This window comes from Cynoglossus semilaevis, chromosome 6 (genome assembly GCF_000523025.1).
Source record: "Cynoglossus semilaevis isolate Cse_v1.0 chromosome 6, Cse_v1.0, whole genome shotgun sequence".
In the NCBI taxonomy this organism is placed as follows: Eukaryota; Metazoa; Chordata; class Actinopteri; order Pleuronectiformes; family Cynoglossidae; genus Cynoglossus; species Cynoglossus semilaevis.
The window spans coordinates 3,141,813-3,148,748 of record NC_024312.1 but is presented as its reverse complement, the minus strand read 5'-3'; the positions used below and the strand labels follow the sequence as shown (position 1 = coordinate 3,148,748).

General features: G+C 40.8%; 2 non-coding genes across 2 annotated transcripts; both read right to left on the bottom strand.

Moving 5' to 3' along the window:
- Positions 1–36: 36 nt before the first annotated feature.
- On the bottom strand, positions 37–108 carry trnap-ugg (transfer RNA proline (anticodon UGG)). The gene has a single exon. It is a non-coding gene; the product is annotated as a tRNA-Pro (tRNA).
- A 92-nt stretch (positions 109–200) lies between these two features.
- On the bottom strand, positions 201–272 carry trnap-agg (transfer RNA proline (anticodon AGG)). The gene has a single exon. It is a non-coding gene; the product is annotated as a tRNA-Pro (tRNA).
- Between the last annotated feature and the right edge of the window lie 6,664 nt (positions 273–6,936).

Here is a 6,936-nt window from a genome sequence, read left to right as displayed (position 1 = left end):
CATTGAGAGATCCTGAACAGGAAATTTTAAAAAGAAGGGCTCGTCCGGGATTTGAACGCGGGACCTCTCGCACCCAAAGCGAGAATCATACCCCTAGACCAACGAGCCACATGTGCCATTGTTGATGGATGGATGATAGACAAAAAGATCAACGTTTATTTATCCATTGAGAGATCCTGAACAGGAAATTTTAAAAAGAAGGGCTCGTCCGGGATTTGAACCCGGGACCTCTCGCACCCTAAGCGAGAATCATACCCCTAGACCAACGAGCCACATGTGCCATTGTTGATGGATGGATGATAAACAGAAAGATCAACGTTTATTTATCCATTGAGAGATCCTGAACAGGAAATTTTAAAAAGAAGGGCTCGTCCGGGATTTGAACCCGGGACCTCTCGCATGGCTGTATTAATGCCTCAATAGATCCTGAGAAGGACATTAAAAAGAAATGGGCTCGTCCATGACTTGAACCCGGGTCCTTTAGCAACTGCCAGGGATAAAACTAGTGATCGTCTTGTTGTAAGGCGGGCACACAAACCACTCTTTCACCACGATGCCTCAGGAACAGGTTGTTTGGAAAGTCATTTTAAACCTCAATCCTTAACTTGCAGTGGCCACAGAGAGGTAGAAAGAAAATCATGACTGTGGATTTGCACCACCAGCCTCTTGTCAGAGACTACAGCTGTTCTGTTCAGTGAGAAGACTTTACATTTGTGCTGAACAAAAAGTGAGAAATTGTGTTTGTGTGTGTTTGTGTTTTCCCCTCTCTGAGGGTCTCTCCGCCTCAGTCATGAGGGGTTGTTAAAGGAAACACTGGCAGAGTGACAAAAAAACAACAACAGCACAAATCGACTTTGTTTCATTTGTTCTTTCTTTTTCCGCAGCTCTCTACAAAACCACGTCTCCCCCAACAATGTTTCTCCGTGGGGGACCAACCTCAGCCTCCCTCGTCTCCCTCCACCTAAACAGAGTCCCCATTAAAGGGCATCATTAGTGCCAGGGCATTTTTTGTGTTAGCCTACTCTCCAAAGAAAGAGGAAGTGTTATCTGTGGTCCACAAACTTAACCCAATTAAGATCTGGAGGGGCACGGGTGGTGGTGGTGGTGGTGGGGCTGGCTCACCACGCAGCTGGGGAGGGAGGCTAAGCCTGTTCAAGGCAGGAACACAGCCAGGAAAGGAGCCAGGCAGTTAGGCAAGGAGCCAAACACCAAGTCAGTCAGTCAGTCAGACAGTCAGTCAGACAGATAGTCAGTCAGACACCCACTCAGTTAAACGCAGCAGTGTGGCAGTCAGACGGCCAATCCGCCTGCAAAGTCAGGTGCCAAGCAGTTAGCCAGCCATTCAGCTGCTGGAGTCGGTTCTCCACACAGACTGGGTCTTAATCCTGTGATGGGATTTTGGACCAGGTTTTGAAAAGCAGCAGCTTGTGCAGTGTGTTTGTGTAAATAAATAACAAACATGAACAAAAATATATATATATATAAAAAAGTAAAAATGTGTATATAATATATATGTGGTTTCACTTTCTCAAACTTGTTCCTATGGTTTTCAAAAATCTATTTTAGGAATCTGCGTAGTTCACTCCTTTTGCAAAGCAACAGATGATGTAACAGTCAAACACACCCAAGGACAATAGACCTCATGTCTTATGCAAATGGACAGAAAATCTGAGACATTGTCATCACACACACACACAGCATCAGCAGCATCTCAAAATCATCCAAATCATCTGGAGCCACACCTCACACTGGCACACACTCAAACACGCTCACCCCACGATCCATACACCGGTGCCAGATACACACTCCCACAGCCAAACATGTTGATAATTAGAGACTTGTTATTGGAAGGTGTTATCACAACAATTAACACCCTAATGTGTGTGTGTCTGTGTATGTGTGTGTGTGTGTTGGCAGGGATGAGAAGGAAAGTGTGTATGCACGCTTTCACATGATGCAGGGTGGTGGGGAAGTGTGTATGCATTCCATTAATTCTATCACGCAGGCCTACCAGGCAGGCACACACACACACACACACACACAGTCAGGGTTCTGTGTAACAATGAAACAGTTCCCCATCTGATGAAGTTCCTGTGAATTCTGACACAACAGCAGCAGGACTAGTTGGAGTGATAGAATCTGATTGATATCCAGTGGAGAGCTGAGGACGAGGAGGGCGAGATTGAGCCGGGCAGGGGGCAACGAGGAGACGAGGATGAGATGATGATAGGTAAAGAAAGGGAGGGAGAGCAACAGGGGGCGGAGGCGGTGCAAAAGAGGAAAGACGGGGGTGCGGGCTTTGTGGAAGGGTGTGTGTTTCACCTTTTTTTTTTTTGGCTGGAATGACTCCAGTGCCACAAAGACTATGCAAATGACAAAAAAGTGACATTACAGCAGACACAAAGGTGGAGGAGTTATGATGGTGGGGTGGGGGTTCAGTCAGAGGTGGGAAAACAGCAGGATCAGTTCTGGTAGGGTGGGGAGGTGGAGGGGAGGATGGAAGAATGTAGAGATGAGAGGAGGAGTGGATCTAAACTCCAGGTGATTGAAAGTCCTCTGTTATCCTCTGAAGGTCTGTTATCCAGAAACTCTGAACTAACCTGTTGTTTGTTGTCACTCCAACGTGACCATCAGGGTCATCAAATATTTTATTGCCCCTTCTTTCCACTCAGGATTTTATTCTTAATACTTTTTATTGTCTCTTTCCACTCAGGATTTTATTCTTAATCGGTTCAACCAGGTTAAGACTTAAAATACTTTTTATTGTAAGGAAAACCAAAGGAAGTGTTTAATTAAGTTTTGGAAAATCTTAAAATGAGGGCTTTTGAAGCTACGTAAGTCAATTAATTATTCGCTGATTATTCTCTGCTAATTAATTAGCTATTAATTAATTTGTGAAGATGAATCAGATTTAAGTCACTAAAATAGACCAAGTCTATGAATGTTCTGGGGGTTTTTTTCTTGACATTTTTTTAATCAATAATTGCATCATTTAGATTTGTTGTTGATAAAAACAGGTGTGAAACACTGACATCTACCTGCCGTTATTGGTCTCACACACAGGAAAAACATGCTTATTTATGTCACATTCATAGATGTCTGTTAATCTTGATGAATTTTAATTGTGACTAATCATAATAACTGGAGGTTTGAGCCAATCCCAGCAGTCAATGGATGAAAGTGCTGAAGATTTACACCGTGGACAGTTCTCCAGTCCATCACAGGTTGGCACATGGAAAACAAAAATCGATCACACTCACATTCACACCTATGGTTTATTCAAAGTTAACAATTAACTTAAACTATAAAGACAGTTGTCCGTTTTGAGTTTGAGCGGGAGGAGGGAAAAGGTGGCCTGTGTCACCATCTAGTGTTCAAAACTTGCAACGTCAAGCGTTTGTTGACAGGAAAATCACAGTTTAGGTTCAGTAAAACCAATAAACATACATCTTATAATATACAATTGAAAGTCAGTGCCAAGCTAGAGCCAGTAGGTCAAGAACAGCGTTTTCTATGCTCTGCCTGATCCGACTCACTATGGATTGTATTTCAAGAGGGAAACATTTCTCAAAACTGGACTTCCGGTCCAAACAGAAGATAATAAGTGATGGAAGACCAACACCGGAGCTAAAAGGTTTGCCTTTACTGCTTTCCTTACCTTTTATTCTCATCGTGTGATAACGTCTGGACTAACGCGGGATCCTGTGACCTGAAAATCTTGCAAAGAAGCCTCAGTAGAAATGAAAGATCAGCCACACACATTCAAAGCCAGATTTCTTTAAAAACTTTTGGAAATTCAAGGATCGATTTGGCATTGGATAATCAACGGATTTTAAACATTAGCGTCCACAATGCTAAGGTGAGGGGAAACCGAGAGATACAACCATGGACTTCATCTAATAGTGAAGGTAAGGCTAAAAGAAGTTTTTGTTTTTAAAAAAATAAGATGGGACTAAGTAGAAAAAAGTCAAGTATTTGATAACTCGATTTTTGACCTGAAATATATTTTATTCTTATCATTTTGATGGACAACCTTTGATTAAAGCACCGGAATTCAAAGTTTGAAAAATAACTGCATTTTTTACTAAAGGTCAATATTAAATTTGTGCTGCACTCATCCCTATACTTTAATTAGCTTACAGTAAATATGAATTGCGTAGATACACGGTTCTCTGGAGAGAAATTCCCAGATAGCAACTAATTGCGCTACTGCACTGATTGGCCGCTGTTTCCAACGCCCGCGAAACTCGTTTCGTAGCGAGATGAGTGCGGAAATATAATGATTTTTATTTTATATGTGACATATTTTAGTGCCTTCTGAACAAACCCAGATTCAAAATAAGCGATTGTTCATTTTTTTAAATGTTCATCAAAACATTTAAAATGCCTAGTGCTCTTTCTAGCCCAGCCGTTGCTGAGCCACGCTAACTCATTTAGCTATAACGGCGCCATAACTTTAGCGACAAACCCACGAAGCACAATACATTTAATTTCAAAGTATCAATAATAAAACAATACAATTACAGTATTATTAAAAAGACAAAATACATTTTACTCACCGAAATGTTTGATTACTTACAGTACACGTACAGAAAACCCGCCCTCCTCTTTCGGTAGGATTTTTTTTCGATTACTCTGTTGTACAGATTAGCATCCATGCTAAAGTCCAGTCTGTTCGGTCCTATTTATGGCACAAGTTTTAATTCGCTTTACGCTGATAATGTCCGAGCAGTGGACACAGAGGAAACTTAATTCCCCCGTGTCTAAGTCGCTGAAGGAGCAGTTTATTCGATTCCCTGGCCATTCAAAATAACGTAACGTCTGCTAGATGGCCTCGGTGTGACCACCTCTGATTGGTTAAGAACGCACTCTCGTTGTCATTTACTTTAGGCACTCGTTCTAATGGCAGATTTCCTTCACCCTAGCAACACGAAGCTGAAATATAATTGGATAAAAACTCTAGTATCTGTATAAATCTGTAGAGAGTAACATTAGCTGACTTTGTACACTTTTTCTATCCTCCAGGACTGGACTAGTTCTACATGATCATTTGTTTTAACTGTTATATAATAATATGAAGGTTATTAGTTCCTCCCTGCAGCAGGTCATCATCAGGTGTAGGTACAGTCGAACAGGGGTCCCCAAAGCCCCGGTCTGGGGACCGGTTCTGGTCCATAGGTCAGACCACTGCAGTAGAAGACAGGTTTGTAAAAGGTCAATTAGTTGTAGGCTGTGACAGCCGGCACAACTTGTTTCACTAATATGTGATGTTATTAGTGGAACAGGTTGTGGTGTGTCTTCTCTAACATTAAGAACAGTCGATGTCTGACTGTTGCATGCACACGCACACACACACACATACAAGCACACGCTCTCCTCAGTGCAGCCTCTTCTTTGTCTGGTATTTCAAGAGGCAAGTTATACAAACTTCAAAAGATCAAGGTGAGAACAAAACCACATCACACCATTGTTAACGGTTTACAGTTTAATCTAGGTTCATTAAAAAGTAGTACATGACTTTAACATTATTTACAAAATAATTCTTTATTTAAAAAAAAAAATTAATCCTTGACATTAAAGCATCCAAACAGTTTACTGAAAATAATTCCACATCAAATAAAACTGAGATCCGAACTGCTCTGAAATAAACTCTGGTCTGAGTGTCTAATAAGAAAAACCGAGTATCTTCAAGTATTATTAATACACAATATATGAATTTATCAGAAAACAACGTTTTCCTTCCCTGAAAGAATGAGAAAAGCTCGATAAGATTTGTATGGAAATAGGTAAACAGATTTTATTTAAAAAAAAAAAAAGAAAAAAGAAAAAGATCAAGAACAACATCAACAACACAACAGGTCAAAACTAACAGAGCTTTCGTCAACAAAGGTTCAAGCTCATCTTTCATAAAATATATGGTGATGTTCTGGTAACACCCAAGACTGCCTTTGTTCTCCAACAAAAAAAAAAAAAAAACCCATCATGTGATAGAATGAAGAGCCAAGAGTGAAAAGTAAGAAACATATTAAGAAAATATTTGAAAACGTCCTCCTGTAATTCATCAAAACATTGAATTTAACAACAACTGAAAATGTTGGGATTTCTTTCCTGAAGAGAATCCTTTAAACTGTGAGCGTCGATTATTAAACACTGTGTATAACAATGGGAAAAACAGGTAGTCTCTTAGTGCATGTAGTGAAAAAGCAGTAGATATTTACACCTACACTTGGATGAGCTGAAATTTAAAGCTGAGGTACATCATAAATCATTATCAAATCATTTAACTTAAAGAACTGATTAGTCCAAATTAGGCATGTCTGATAATAACTCTTTGCGCATATCCGCTATGGAGCAAACACTTAATTCCTGATTCCGATATGAACTTATACCTATATATCAGTCAGGCCGATATTATCGGACATCCCTACTCACAGGTGAATCACCCAGTCCAGAGTGACGTGTGCACACGCCCCGCTGCTGTCTTCAGTACGTGACCCTCTTTTGTCACTGTGTACAGTCGTGTGTGGAATCTCTGGTCACCAGGCAACATTCCAGCCAAGTAATTACAAAAATGGTTGGGGGTTTTTTGTTGTCAAAACAAACAAAACAAAGCTGCAGCCGAGAAACTGAGATGTCTACGAACTGGTCGGTGAATTGAAAAAACACTGACGTTCAGCAGCTGGACAAGAGGTGGCGCTCTTCAGTCTAATTTTTCCACTCTCTGGAATTCCTCAGTCACGATCAAGGATCTGTGGAGTTTCACGTTTCGTGAAGTGGCGTTTGTACAGGACGACACTGACTTATGATCCAACTCCAGCAGAGTTTGGCTGGACGTGGGCTACGACCCACCTTTTACTGTCATTATGGTATGCACCAAAGTTCACTATCAACAAAGCGAGCACAATTACAAAATGAAACACTGTCAGGTCATGTCTT